The sequence below is a fragment of the Staurois parvus genome, unplaced genomic scaffold (genome assembly GCF_062004578.1).
Source record: "Staurois parvus isolate SC_StPar_1 unplaced genomic scaffold, SC_StPar_1.0 ptg000249l, whole genome shotgun sequence".
In the NCBI taxonomy this organism is placed as follows: domain Eukaryota; kingdom Metazoa; phylum Chordata; class Amphibia; order Anura; family Ranidae; genus Staurois; species Staurois parvus.
This window is the reverse complement of record NW_028318045.1, coordinates 12980289-12996344: the sequence shown is the minus strand read 5'-3', so window position 1 is coordinate 12996344 and position 16056 is coordinate 12980289. Positions and strand designations below refer to the sequence as shown.

Genomic DNA, 16056 nt, shown 5'->3' with positions numbered 1-16056 from the left:
CAGCCAGGGGCATATTCATATCAAGCAATGCATGGCAATAGCAAACATTCATTAATTTCACTGACGTCTAGAAATGTATGAAAACAGAAACAGAGCATCAGAGGTTTGGCCAGATAAGATATTGGGATATATTTTAGAATTTAAAGAACATCCTTTGTGGCAAGGGTATAGGTTGAAGCCTAGGCCAGCAAAATTAAATGGCAGTGGGAGGTCTGCAGCTGCTTCTTGCTTTACCTTATCAATTTCCTATATTACATTGGCTCCCACTGCTGTCAATCACAGCCAATGAGAAGAGAGAAGAATGGACACACAGAGCAGCAACTCAGGAGTGAGCCTGCTTGGGTGCCCCCATGCCAAGCTGCTTATTCTAGGGATACTCTGAAGGAGGAAGAGGGATAATTTTAAATGATCTGAAAAAAATGGACAAAAGACACACAAATCCCCTGGACCCTGGTTGGGATTCACAGCTCTCCTAGATCTATTCCTCAGGCCTGGAACGATTTACAGATGTTACATCAGGTCCTTTAACAAGGCTTTTACGAGAATCTCTGCTCCTAATATTTATGGAAGGCTCACAGAGAAAATACCTTTTGCTTTAAGAACGCATTACAAAAAGTGGTCTGTAAAATGTACCCCAAGTACTTTGGAACTCTTTAAATTGAGGAATCAATCTGACTTTTCTTTGTCTCAGCTGCATTTGTAAACCAGTCAGCCATAAAAACATCAGTGACCTTAAACTACTCTGGAGACTCTTTATCCTTTTAGGATTTTTCCAAGATCCCTGTCATTCAGTACAAGACAATATTTATCATTTGAAAAGGCTAAGCAGGAACACTTGGAACATTCATGCCAAATAGCTAGATACCCCAATTACAACATAGATAAAGAAATTGTTTTACCGTGCCAAAGATTTGTCAAGTAAGGAGCACAGTTCTGAGAGCAAAGTACCTATCTTGTGTTTAAAGGCTGACATTTGTAGAGTGTGCACTTCAAAGACTCTGTACCACTGCTATGCCCCTTCCTATGATGCTAATGACACCCAACCAGGGTTATCTCTCACTTGTAAGCCTACCTCCACCTCTCACCATCAGCATACTGAGCAGGCAGTACTGCTGAAAATTTGATTTCAAGTTGTGGTGTCTCTAATTAATTGTATGGTGTTCCTGATAAAGGAAGCTCCACCATGGTCTGTGCTGGAAGCCCCACCATGGTCTGTGCTCCCATTGTCACACGGGAAACAAGACCTCCTAAGTGACAATGAGTAGGCCTGGTCTATCACCAGGCCTACCCATTGTCACATGGGAGGCGAGGGGTGTGCCTGTCCTCCCAGTTCCATAATGTTGACATTTGAATAGGCACTGTGGTGCCATATATTATATCTCCTAATGGTTCCCTGATCTACTGCAGAACTGCATTTTTATAGTTGTTTCATTGGCTACATGCCCACTTAGATGCAATTATTCTAACAACTGCTACTGCTTCAAAAATGTATATTTATAGTTAGTAATACCTACTGTGCATATATTATAATATACTGTATATAATAGCAGTTATATTTGCTCATGCATGCTTTCCACCTATTACTACTGCATGGAGACTGTGCTATAACACTCTTGCTTCTCTCTGCAAGCCTCATTGCCTGAAAACAATGTACGCCCAGTACAGAAAAAAAAGAGACTGCACCAACATTGTGTGATGTCCTCAATAAAACCTATTATTAAAAAAGTACTTGACAAAAGTGCATATAACATAAAATCCATCCAAGGAAAGACCCCTTCTACCCTAAAGCTGGCCATACACTAGTGGATTTTCAAACAAATATTTGTACAAACATTCTCATCAGTACATTTGATGGCAAGATGAATGACATTCAAAAAACATTTGTTTTTAAAGTGATTCTAAAGGTTGTATTCTCCTAGATTGTAAGCTCCCTCCTAGATTGTAAACTCCAAGGAGCAGGGCCCTCCAATTTCTCTTGTATTGAACTGTATTGTTGATGTATTGTCTCCTGTTATATTGTAAAGCACTGAGCAAACTGTTGGTGCTATATAAATCCTGTATAATAATAATAATAATAATAATAAAAACAAAAAGACAGCAAACATGTTATGTAATACAGGTGTATCTCAGCAAATTAGAATATCATCGAAAAGTTAATTTATTTCAGTGATCAAATTCAAGGTGTAACTCATATAGATTTATTACACACAGAGCGATATATTTCAAGCATTTCTTTCTTTTAATTTTGATGATTATGGCTTACAGCTAGTGAAAACCCAACATTCAGCAACTCAGAAAATTATAATATTGCATAAGAACAATAAAAAAAGGATTTTTAATACAGAAATGTTGATTGAAAAGAATGTTCATATACAGTATAGTATGCACTCAATACTTGGTCGGGGCTTGTCTTGCATGAATTAGTACATCAATGCGTGGCATGGAGGCGCTCAGCCTGTGGCACTGCTGAGGTGTTATGGAAGCCCAGGTTGCTGTGGTAGAGGCCTTCAGCTTGTCTGCATTGTTGGGTCTGGTGTCTCTCTTCTTCCTCTTGACAATACCCCACAGATTTTCTATGGGGTTTAGGTAAGGCGAGTTTTCTGGCCAATAAGCACGGTGATACCATGATCAGGTATTAGTTCTTTTGGCAGTGTAGGCAGGTGCCAAGTCCTGCTGGAAAATGAAACCTGCATCTCAATAAAGCTGATCAGCAGAGGGAAGCATGAAGTGCTTTAGAATTTCCTGGTAGAGGGCTGCGCTGACTTTGGACCAACACCAGCAGATGATATGGCTCCCCAAATCATCACTGACTGTGGAGACTTCACACTGGACCTTGTGCAACTTAGATTCTGTGCCTCTCCAATCTTCCTCCAGGCTGTGGGACATTGATTTCCAAATGAAATGTAAAATTTACTTTCATCCAGAAAGAGGACTTTGGACTACTGAGCAACATTCCAGTCCTTTTTCACCTTAGCCCAAGTAAGACGCTTCTGGCGTTGTCTCTGGTTGAAGAGTGGCTTGACACAAGGAAAGCGAAAGTTGCAGTCCATGTCCTGAATACGTGTGTGTGTGGTGGCTCCTGAAGCACTGACAAATGCCGTAGTCCACTCCTTGTGAATCTCCCCCAAATTCTTGAATGGCCTCTCAAAGCTGTGGTTATCCCTGTTGCTTGTTCAACTTTTTCTACCACACTTTTTCCTTCCACTCAACTTTCCATTAATATGCTTGGATACAGCACTCTTTGAACAGCCAGCTTCTTTAGCAATGATCTTTTGTGATTTACCCTCCTTGTGGTGTCAATGACTGTCTGCTGGACAACTGTCAAGTCAGCAGTCTTCTCCAAGATTATGTAACCTACTGAAACAGACAGCTGTTTTGAGTTAATTAGCTGATTAGAGTGTGACACCATGAGTCTACAATATTGCACTTTTTCACAATATTCTAATTTTCTGTGATACTGAATTTTGGGTTTTCACTATCTGTAAGCCATATTCATCAAAATTAAAAGAAAGAAATGCTTGAAATATATCACTTTGTGGGTCATGAATCTATATAATGTATGAGTTTCACTTTTTGAACTGAATTGCTGAAATAAATTCACTTTTTGATGATATTCTAATTTATTGAGATGCACTTGTACTTACCTGCTCTGTACATTGGTTTTGCACAGAGCAGCCCCAGTCTTCTTCTTTTTAGGTCCCTCGTCAGCGGTTCTGGCTCCTCCCCCTTGTCGAGTGCCCCCCAGTAGCAAGCCTCTTGCCATGGGGGTACTTGTGCAGGTTTGCTCCTGACATTGTCCATTCACACACAGAGCATGGCTCAGCCCCGACTCTCTCCTCATTTGCTCATTGGCTGTGATTGACAGTAGCAGTAGCCAATTGCTCCCACTGCTGTGCAAGCCAATGAGGAGAGAGAGACCTGGGAAAGCCGCCGCTCTCATGCACATCGCTGGATTGAGATGGGCTCAGGTAAGTACAAAGGGGGGCTGGAGGGGAAGCTGCACCCAGAAGGTTTTTTACCCTAATACAGGGGTCTCCAAACTTTCTAAGCAAATGGCCAGTTTAATTTCCTTCAGATTTTAGGGGGCTGAACTATGGCCAGCGGGATAGAATTTATGTCTGGCATCAGAAGGAGTAAACAGTGTCCCATCTTTGGTATTGGGAGGGTGAGGGGGTAGTGCCCCATTGTTGGTGTCAGTGGCAGGAATTATGCCCATTGTTGGGTTTTAGTGGGCAGAATAGTGTCTCCTATCTGTGGGATGAATAGTGCTCCAAGGGCCAGATAAAGACAAGCAAAGGGCAGCATCTGGCCCCCGGGTCACAGTTTGGAGACCACTGCCCTAATAGAATGCATTATGATAAAAAAAAACCTTCTTCCTCTAGAACCATTTTAATATTTGATTTTGGAATGAATAGACTTTCTTGAACGAAATTCACATTTGCTGTTAGAAATTTGTTTGAAAAAAAAAATACATGCTGGTCCTTTGAATTTTCTTGTCACTGCAGCCATGCCAATGTTGAATTGACTTCACCAATGAAGAGAAAATCTGTGGTTGAGATTTTAGCTTAGCAGTTCCTAGAAGCCTTAGGAATCAGATTCTACGTAATGCTTATCTCAGTGGAAGCTAACAGACAGGAATAATATTCCATTCAGTTACCTATGACTAAAGCTGGCCTTACGCAGATCATATTTTGTTATCAGCCAGCAGAATGATTGAAAAAACTGAATGGATTCTCCCATTCACACAAGTGAGATAGATGGAGGAATCCTCCCTGCTGTGTTATTTTATTCTGACGGTGGGGATCCCTCCGCTGTCAGAATACACTGATCAGCACTGCGACCGATTGGCAAAAAAAGATATACCAACGGTCCCATTCGATAGGAGGCGATCATTAGATCAACTCCTCTTGAATGGGATCTGCCATTGATGGATCACAATTCGGCGAGCTGTACTTTCCTGCTGCAGCCATTCAGCAAGGATGCACATTACAGTATCTGAATTACAAAGTCAGAATGAATGTACAACAGAAATACAGACATAAACAATTTGCACAGCCCTGTACATATGTACATTCACATCAGTCCCTACACACAAAGAACTTACAATCTAAAGTCCCTATCTCACATACATACAGACACATACTAGGGCCAATTTAACCTCCAGCATGTCTTTGAAGTGTGAAAAGAAACTCACCCAAACACAGGGAAACTCTATGCAGATAGTGTCCTGACCGGAATTCGAACTGAGGACGCCAGTGCTGCAAGGCAGGCATGCTAACCACTACGGCACTGAGCTGCATAACTGTGTCACTTTAAAGTCATTATGCCCCTCCAGTATGTACACTGTTTGCAGAACGCTGGTCAAAGCTTGGATGAAAACAAATAACATTTTGTACACAGCTGCTAGCACTCCGCCTGAGTGACATGTCATTTAGGAATAATAAGACAAGGGAGGTGGAGGATGAATTGTCTGCGCTCGGCTTCTGTCAAGCACAGCTGAAAGGCTGACGTCCCTGGCGCCTGTTCAAGCGAAATGTCTTTTCAGTGGGGATGAATAGGTGGGGAAGTGTTTTCCGCCGTTCTCTGTTCTAAATAGAACAAGGTGGCCAAAACATGGTGCAAAACAGAAACAGATGAGGTAGATCCGGAGTGCCGCCATCTTGTTTCAGACCGTGGTGCTGTAGGGGCACCGACAGAAATAGGTCAGAAGCTGCCCTGTGCTATTATTTTAGACGCTGAGACAATGGAGTAAGTAATCATTACCAGAAAACTACTTTGTAATTCTTAACTATTATAGCTCTGAGTTATATATGAACACATTGTGCCACCACTGTACTTCTTAAGCTGGATTTACACTGATCAAAATTTAGCTGGTTCAGCAGGGACTGGCCAAATTTTGATCCATGTATGGCAGTTCCAATTCATGAGAAGTCGATCTATCTATTGACTTCTCATGAACCGGCTTGTTGGAAAATTTTGTTTCAATCAGCACATGCAGCCAATCTGTATTCCGATGGTGAGGGAGTCCCTCTGTCAGAATACAATGACAGTTCAGCCAGTTGTACGGGGAAAAAAACTGAACCATGTATGGCCAGCTTCAGCGTGGAGATTTCACCAAGGGAAAAATAAAAGTAAAAATAAAATACTTTTTCTAAGACCTTCCAGCCTCTGATATATCTCTAACTCTTAAGCAGAGCTTAATATTTAATGGGAACTTTCATACACTCCTGACATGTCGAAATATACAGCATTTTTCAAAAGAGCTCCACCTTTTTAAAAATAACTCTTTAGCACCAACCCATTGATTTTGTCTAGGCTGAAATCATGTCATTAGTCTGCTGCAGGAAGAAGGAAGCATTTCCTCAGCCTCTTGATGATCAGACAATCAATATAATATTGTAACTTTGTACACAAGGTAAGAGGCTACAGCAGGGGCTGATCTGTCTAATTTTTTCACATTTGGGCAAGCCAGGAACTGCACATGCACCAGGATTTACATAGCTGTGTCATCTATGAGTTATCATCTCAGTCCAGGGAGTATATGGACTAATATAATATGCTGATCTGATGCTAGGTCTACTTGTGAGTATCCCTTGTACAGTGGGGCTCAGCCCTGTCTCCAGCCAGTGTGGTCTTATCTTCCTTTCCCCTTGAAGGGTAAATACTGGAGGGGGGGTAGCTGGTAGAGTACTGGTGTATGAGAAGAGTAGAACCATGGAGAGCTCCCGCAGGTGGTGGTGAGAGATGAACATGGGCCAGCTCTGGGCCTAATCTAGTTACTTGTGACAATGTTTCTGTGACTTTAACATATGGCAAGGGACACAGACTAATGGTGGCCATATATGCTTTGATAAATGATCAATATCTTTTTCAGTCAATCACTCCTGATAGGAATAACTGATCTATAGCTGACAACCTATTCAATCAATATGACACACAGGGAAGTGGATTTTGATTGATAGTTGGAAAATACGATTGTAAAACCTTTGATTGCATCTCTGCTTTTATCATGCAATGCATACTCTTAATTGATAAATTCATGAACAAAACATCTCAGTGCTCAGATCAATGCAACACGATTGATAGTTTTCTGCCCTGGCCAATCGACTCAATTTGATTGAATCTGATCTAAATCAAGTTAAATTGATCAGAAGGGAATCCCCATCCCATGATCAAGCCCTGCTGTGGTTGAATGACTTTGGGTGGGAATAAGCAGTGTGCTGCCATTGCAATAAACCTTGGCTGTCTTCGGTGTGGAGCCTGTTATTTGGATTGTGAATTACAGTGGAGCAAGAGCAGACTCCAGGATCTTGGCACCTGGCTGATTGCAGGGAACCAAGGAGGATACAGCATGGCCTCTGTAAGCCAATGAGGATAGAGAGACCTGGGTTGGGTTTGCCAATTGGAAGGGAAGTTACGCCTATTCCAATGTTTTCCAATTTCATAATTTTCACCAAATAGCACATCGATCAGATAATAACACGGATGTTTGTATGATAATCTTTAGAGATCCATTAGATCACTGGTGGCCATACACAGGATAATATAACTCTATGGAAGAGATGTTAAAGATGAAACCTCACCCAGGGGTATTGGTATTCCCCCTTCCCTCACCACCACCACTTGTCTTTGGCACCATCATCTTTAATTATCTGGCACATGCACAAATGTGTAACAGGTCTCTGCCAATTCTCTGCCAAGCACAGGCACCAAAAGCCACCAGTCCCATGTAAAATGTAACATTGGCAGAATCTCAGTGCTGAAAACAAACAATCTGCATATTATACATTGCGTTTTTGAATTTCCATTTCTGGTGTAAAGGATAACATACTGGTGAGTTTGAAAATTGTTTTGAAATTGGAGTTTGGAAACTGAAACTCTTGAGGTTTGGATTGTGCTCAGTCCAATTTTATGCGCCATAACATATCTTCTCATTGTTTTTCTTCTTTTTTTTCTGGATGATAACATTTTTGTGAGCAAAGAACACATTTTTGAAGGGCCAGCTCAGTTCTTGGCCAAACATGCAGTTCTTCTCCTGCAAGTAATTCCTATATAGTAGGTTTCTATTACACATTTGTATAGGTATCACCCAGTTTTCCTAAGTAGAATTCACTTGTGTTAGTACCCAAATATTATAAAATTCATCATACTACGAGTCAGCGAATCCCCTCCATATAAACAATGGATGAAGAAGGGAACCAGCAGTTTTGTGGTTCAAGTAACACTAGATGTCTGAGGTCTCCACTGCTTCTAATATTTGGACACTATATCGGATTTGACGCCTTCATTGGCTATAAACACTTGGAAAGGAAAACTACAAAATTGGCAGATGCAAAATGAAATATTTGGTTTGGGTTCGTTTTTAAGGAAAAGGACTAATGGAAGAAAAAAAATTGTTATTGACTTAAAGAGATCTGTATAAATACTTGTTAAACAGCAAGGGTGCCCTATGTTCTAACTTCATATTTTAAGGCAGTTTTTGAATGTGTTCATATACTGTATGCATGTTTTAGCTGTTGCCTCAAATATCATATGCAAACCACTTTTTACTTGAGCTGGCCATACACTAGTAGAATTCTATTTGAAAATTTTTGTTTTAAGCGCTGCATAAATTGACGGCGCTATATAAGTACCTGAAATAAATAAATAAATAATAAGAACATTCGTTTGATTTTCTAATTTTTAGTGGAGTAAAATGAATGTGGATGGAAAATTCTTTTCTAATGAACAAATTTCTAATGAATGTGGTTTTCGTTTGGGAAAGTCCATTTATTACAAAATCGGATGTTAAAACCAAACCTTTTTTGGCGTTCTTTACAAAAACATTCCTCAAGTCACCTAATGTAATAGTGAGAATGTTTGCACAAATTTTCATTCGAATATTTGTCGGAACATTAGTGGCGAGCTTTACATGGCTTATTTTTTTAATCCTATTTATCAAAGTATGGTGGTTTTGTTCATCAAAACAATGTATCAGTTCGACATTTGCTGTTTTTCCATTTATGTTGTCGTTTTTTTTAAATGCACCACAGTTATAAAGAAGTATACACGGACTTTGAGAACATAACATTTGCATGCTTAAAGTACAAAACTTTTTCTTCTATAAAAGTTTGAATTGAATAGAGAATGTATAGCACCTCTGCCAGTTTTTGGTTTGCGGTTTGTGTTCTGTTGAGATTTCCTTTCTCTTGCTGTCCTGGGGATACAACAGGACCTGAGAGGAAATCAGCTATAAGACCTTGACCCTGCATTCACACTGATGCGGTGCGGAATTCGCACTGGTTTTTGTGCAAATTCTGCACCGCATCATAATCGCATCCCGTTCATGGAAACAGCTGCGGGTGTGTATGTTAACAACACCCTGAAATCGGTTCGCAAAATCGGATGCGATGTGCAGAATCAGATCGAATGGGTGTGAATACCCATGCGATCTGATTTTAGTGCAGACAAAAAAAAAGGGTCCTGCACCTTTTGGTGCAGATGCAGTGCAATTTGAGCCATACAAAATGTATGGCTCAAATGAGATGAGGATTCTCATAGCAGGTCCGATAGACCGTTTATTAACGTGGTGGATGGTTTTGAGCAGTCGGAAGGGCAGTGTCCTTCTCCAACCTCCAGAACCAGGCTGGTTGGTTAGGGGAGCCCACAGCTTTGGTCATCAGGTTTAAGGTTGTTGGAAGAGGCGGACTTACGCAGAGTTCCTATCTGCTAGATTTAGTAGCATCCCGATTCACTCTCCTAGTGTTCCAGTATCTGTTACGCATAAAAGTGGTGAAGGTGCTTTCAGAAAATTGAACTTACGTGGCTTACTTGGCCTGTCACGTGGGCACCAGAAGCTTGCCTATCCTGAGAATAGCCTGTCAAATCTTCCTTTGAGCAGAAGGGAATTTACCCTCGCTTCATACCTCCCAGGAATGGAGAACATTCTGATGGACCAGAGTTGGAGTTTTGTAGATCACTGTGAATGGGGCCTCAATTCGAAATTGTTGTGGAAAAAGCCTGGGCAACACCAGACGTGGATCTGATGGTGTCAACAATAAACGTTCAACTTCCCTCAACTTCTCCTAATTCGGGACCCGCAATCCTTGGGCCTAGATGCCCTTTCTAGGCTGTGGAGGTTTCGCCTAGTGCACATCTTTCCTTCAATCCCTCTAATTCTAAAGGTTCTCCTGAATATACAACGCAAGAGTGGGGGCAGTAATAGCCCTGCTCTTTTGGCCAAGCCAGCCTTGGTTTCCCCTTATATAGAGGATAAGGCTAGAACAACCAATTCTACTCCCAGTTTGTTTGGATCTCCTGGTTCAGAACGGGTATTCCATCTGAACCCCATGAGACTGAAATGAATGGCTTGGAAGTTGAGAGGTGCTCTCTAAGACATCTGGAGCTGTGAAAGGCGTAGTTGACACCTTGTTGCAAGCTAGGAAAAAGTCAACTATTTCGACCTTCCATTGGGTATGGAAAGCCTTTTTTGGGGCTCTCTTCTGGCAAAAAGTGGAATACTTCAACTCCCTCGGTATCTAATGTTCTTAAATTCCTGCAAAACAGTTTAAAAGCGGCCTGGCTTATAATTAGTGTCAAATTCAAGTTTCTGACCTCTCAGCCCTTTGGTCATTAATTTTCTGAAGGCATCAGTGAAGATTAGATCACTAGTAGGAATTTGTCACTTGGCTTGAATGCCTTGCTGGCACCACCATTTTACCTGATAACTTTGTGTTCCTTTTTTCCATTTGGCTCTGAGGACATATTTCCTGATGGCAATTGCTTGTACAAGGAGAGTATCTGACATGTATGCCTTTTTAGCTAGAGAACCATACTGATGGATCCTCCAAGACAGGGTCATTCTGAGACAGGTCCCAAATTTCTTCCAAAACGTTTCAACTTCATTCCATATAAGTTGGAAGTCTGTACTTTCATCTTTTCTGAAAGATGGGTCAGAGGATAAGTGGAAGAAGTTAGATCTGGTTCATTCACTTTCAGTATATCTGAAATGCACGGAGGACATCCGTGAACAAGACAGTCTTTATACCTTCCATCAAGGTCCAAGGAAGGGCTTTACGGTAGTACCCAAGGTCATGTCTTTGTGGATTGTCAAGACCATTCAGATTGCCTACAAAGTCCTAGGCTTGCCGCCACATTTAGAAGTGAGAGAGAATTCAAAGAGGAGCATCTCAATCTCATGGGCAGTATAGGCTAAAGTGTCAGCAAAGGTGGTTTGCAGGGTAGCAAGCTGGAGCACAGCAAATGCATTTATTTCCACTACAGAATGAGTATGGCTTTTCCATTGGAGCAGTCTTGCAGTGGCTGTCAGTAATAGAGGGTTATGTGCAGCATTCAGTTTGTTTGTATCTTATTTTTTCCCCTCCCTTTGTTCCTTTTAGCATTGCTTGGTACATCCCGTGGTAGGCTGACATGGGGAGGTCCAGGAATAGGGAAAATTGTATTCCATACTTACCGTAATTTTCCTTTTATGAATCCTCCCGATGTCAGCCAGGGATTCCCACCCATTCTCCGTCACGAGGAGCGATATGTTGAACACTGAGTGAGGGGAGACAGACGCTCTTATGGGCTAGGAAAGAGGTTGTCCTGGAGGGGTCAGAGAGGGCAGAACTGACCCGTGGTAGGCTGATATGGGGAGGATCCAGGAAAGGAAAATTATGGTAAGCATGGAATACAATTTTCCCTAATATTGAAGTATATGCAGAGGTTTGTGTATTTTTTACAACAATAATCTTCCTTCATCCACATGAGCACCTCTGTATATTTCCATCCCTTATGGGGTTACCTATTGCCTACTTTATTCTCTACCAGCATCAGACCATGTTTTAGTGTAAATCTGTCTATACAGGGATCAAATGCCATCCAAATTTCCTCATTGGCACCACTTTGCTTGATAAAAGTCAACTCTTCACTCTTCCTCTCCTTCTAAATTTGGCAGGTGTGTCCTTAGTTTGTACTACATATTCTACAAAAAATATAATATATTTAATGAAAAAACAGTATTTTTTTTGGAAATTGGCCAACATACAAGCTGCTACAAGAAAATGGCATACGAGTTTCAGTACACCTGATTATAATAGGGCCCCGGGGAGTTTTTGTTTTTTACGATGATTATATCAGCAAATATGTATACCACTCGGCTCTGCAATATTATGACTGGTGTGAAAGCGAATTGGAGCATGAAACAGCTAATTTAACTGAGATGCACTCTAAATGAGTGTGCAAGTTTGTATTGTTAGGTATCTATTAGGGTGCCAGATCCCCCGAGTTAGCAAAGTGTCAGAGTTGTGATTGTGGACACTAAGAACCTGCACAGTCTCGGAGATCCTTCCAGGAAGACAGGTGAGAAACCTATAAAAATAACAGGTGCTCCATGTAATTATGGAATAACCATCAATCTCTAGTGATGCTTCATCTCCTTAATCACTTGCCTACTGGGCATGTTTACCCCCTTCCTGCCCAGGCCAATTTTCAGCTTTCAGTGCTGTCAAACTTTGAATGACAATTGTGCGGTCATACAACACTGCACCCAAACTAAATTTTTATAATTTTTTTGAGAGAAATAGAGCTTTCTTTTGGCAGTATTTAATCACCACAGGGGTTTTTATTTTTTGCTAAACAAACAAAAAAAGACCAAACATTTTGAAAAAAAAAAAAAAGATTTTTCTTAAGTAATTTTTCTCCTTCACTGATGTGCGCTGATGAGGCTGCACTGATGGGCACTGATGAGGAGGCACTGATGAGGCTGCACTGATATGCGGCACTGATGGGCACTGATAGGCAGCACTGATGGGCATTGATAGGCAGCACTGATAATCGGAACTCATGGGCACTGACAGGCAGCACTGATGGGCATTGACAGTCATCACTGAGGAAGAAATGATAGCCAGCACAGATGGGCACTGAAAGCCAGCACAAATGGGTACTGAAAGCCAGCACAAATGGGCACTGAAAGCCAGCACAGGTGGGCATTGATGAGCACTACTGGCTGCACTGATGGAGCTACACTGATCATCAGGCCACGAATGATCAGTGCCCTGATGATCAGTATAGATGCCCCCTTGTATGCCGCTTACCGGCTCTCCTCTCCTCATCTGCTGTCAGCATGAGGAGAGGACTGCCGATAACCAGCATGTCCTATTTACACTGTGATCAGCTGTGATTAGACACAGCTGGTCACATGGTAAAAGGTGGCTCTGATTGGCCCTTTACTTGGGCAAGTGGCCAGCTATGTCCAAAGGACACAGCAATCACAGATCATGCACGGTGCTCATCCCATGGGGTCTGGGGGGGGGTAGTGGTTCTGGCAGGATGTCCATGAACGCCTTCCCAGAACAAGCTGACCGCGCTGTAGCCGTCTTTTTGCTATAGCGTAGTTGGGAACTGGTTAAAGTAGTTCTAAAGCCTTAAGGGTTTGTACCTTGATGTATTCTATGCATTAACCTCCCTAGCGGTATGATTATTTCATATTTTTGGTGCTGAAAGCGGTACAATTATTTTGCATGGAAATATGTAGTTTTTTTATTGTAGGCTGTTATTTTTAGGAATAACTCACTGAAATCTGTCTGAACAAGATTCTAAATCATACATTTAATTCAATAATGTAATCAAACCAAAAACACTGAAATTTGAAATATAGCGCCAAGTTCGCACATTACTGAGCAAAGTCGCAGAATCGTTTTCAGTGTTTGATGACGAATTTCTCCACGAATCATTGTCACTCAATTCTGCAAGTGGTTCTAATTTACTATCGCTGTTCTCTAGCCGGACTAAAACCGCTTTTGACCTAAAGGGACACTTTTTGGACGCCATGGACTTTTCTAAGTTTCCAGGCAGAAAGAACAATCAAAATGCAGACAGGGCACAGGACAAAGCACTAGGGACAAAATGTATGTGAAATGGGTTGAAACAGCAATGTTTTACCATGTAAAATAATTTTGAAAAAAATGACATTTTTGTAAAAATTTCAAATTTCCTGCCGCCGGCGGCGCCCGTACGTCCCGACGTCACAGGGACCGGAACACAGAAGCTGGATGCCGGCATCAGCCGGAGGAGATGGCCGGGGACGCTGCAGGGGACACATCGTGGGAGCGAAGGACAAGGTAAGTGCTGCAGGGACTCCCTATACAGCGCTGCATGGTAAGCCCGAGTGTAGCTCGGGGTTACCGCTTTTGGTACTGACATTTTACCCCGAGCTACACTCGGGAATACCGCTAGGGAGGTTAAGGTAAAAACCTTCTTTGCTGCAGGATCCCCCCAGATCCTCCTTTTACTGACCTGAGCCCAATCTCATTCCAGTGATGTGCACAAGAACAGCGGCTCTCTCAGCAGCAGCAGCCATTGGCACCTGCTGTGTCAATAAAATTCTGTGACGAGGGAGCAGAGGGCAGGGCAGATCCACCCTGTCTTTGTGTCTATAAATGCAGACAGGGTGGCTTAGGTGCGAGCCCATGTGAGTGCCCCCATAGAAAGTGGCTTTTTATGGGTACACTTGCTGAAGAGGAGGAGCCAAAAGCACCTGCAAGGGACCTGAGAAGAGGAGGATTGGAGCTGCTCTGTGCACTACCAGTACACAGAGCAGATATGTATGATATGTTTATTATTCTGATGAAAAAAAAACAATAAAGCTATCACTTAAAAGTGGTTGTACACTTCAGACATGATATATGAGCAAAGCATATCACTTTATAGTGTGTGTTTTTCTCAATCCAGGGCAAAATGTGTTATTTATTTATGCTGCCTTGTTTCTCTGCTCAATTCCTGACACCAAGAGGTAAAAAGGGTGACAGGGAGAGAGCTCCAGCACACAGCCTGTGACTGACAGCCTCAGTTCTGTTACTGCGTGCTGTGTGAGGAAGGGTGTGTCCCTCCCCCCCCCCAGTCAGATCTCCTCACTGAGCTCTGTAGTGTGTAACTTCAGCTTCCCACTCCCTGCTTCCCGGAAGCTCAGACAAGCTGTTTAAAGTCTGTACTTTGAATGGCTGTAGAGAGGAGAAGACTGCAGATAAAGAGGCACAACGTATGCAGAAGGATTTATTTAATATCTTTTTATCACCTGTTGCTAGTCACTTCACTTGCTTCACTGTACTTCACTATGTACAGTACAACCTCTTTAAGGTAGCATGGTCCCTGCTTGGTTTCTCATGATTACCCAACAGCACTGGGCTCTGATTTTGATTTCCATTGTGAAATAGTAGTATCTGCATGGAATGTGGTTGTTTCTTCCTTGCAGGGTGAGGCACCCCAATAATGAACACGTTGACTAGCTGCTGAGCACTAGAAACACTCATCCCAAGGAGATTTAGATGCTTATTCCAGAAACTGAGGTTCTACTTGCAATGGGTTGATCTAGGTGAGTGGTCAGTAATCACTGCAATATGTATCCAGCCAGGGAGTACATTAGCCATTAGCATCACTGAAGCCAGACCCTTCTGCCCCTGCAGCTCCCTCTGTGGCTCAATTGTTGCTCCTATTACACCCTCTGCTTCCTTCTGCCACCCTCTGCTGCTCCCACTGCTCCTAAGGCCTTCCTTGGGGTTATACTGCATGTTTTTTTGCTTCCATCACTTCTGGAGACACCTCTGTGTCCTCTTTCCATCTGCTGCTGCTTCCTTTGTTTCTGAGGCCTGCTCTGGGGTTTTCTTGCATTTCTTTAACGGCTTCCATTGCTCTTAAAGACTCCACTGTGTCCTCTTGCCAACTGCTGCTTCTCCCACTGCTCCTGCTGCCACTTCAGGCCCCCCTTCATGTGACTCAACAACACTTTTTTATATCCTCTCAGATGAGCTGTGCAAGTAGGGAGTCATGGCCACATACATACCTGAATTGGTGGGCATCAACATGCTTCTTTAAATTGATACTAGAAGCGCCACTCTTATTGCATGTCATATCATTTAATAAGTCATAGCTGGTGAGTGACTGTTTGCTGTTCTTGGATTGACCCTTCTGCTCACGCTGCTCATTTGACCTCTTCTGAACTCCCAACTGTGACTTTGACTTGTCTCTGTATTCTATGTTTTGGCTTTGACGCATGACTTGAGATTCGCTGCTAATGACCTT

The 16056-nt window shown here is 42.3% G+C and overlaps 1 protein-coding gene across 4 annotated transcripts in view; it reads right to left on the bottom strand.

The window, feature by feature from the left end:
- SHISAL1 (shisa like 1) overlaps positions 1 to 16056 on the bottom strand; it is a 210695-nt gene that overhangs the window by 140928 nt on the left and 53711 nt on the right. The window contains exon 1 of one of the 4 annotated variants that reach the window (XM_089680791.1): positions 5195 to 5346. The exons of the other annotated variants lie outside the window; for them this stretch is intronic. The gene's annotated coding sequence lies outside the window, so the exon portion shown is untranslated. Of the gene's footprint in view, positions 1 to 5194; positions 5347 to 16056 lie in introns of those variants that run through there. 4 annotated transcript variants of the gene reach the window in all.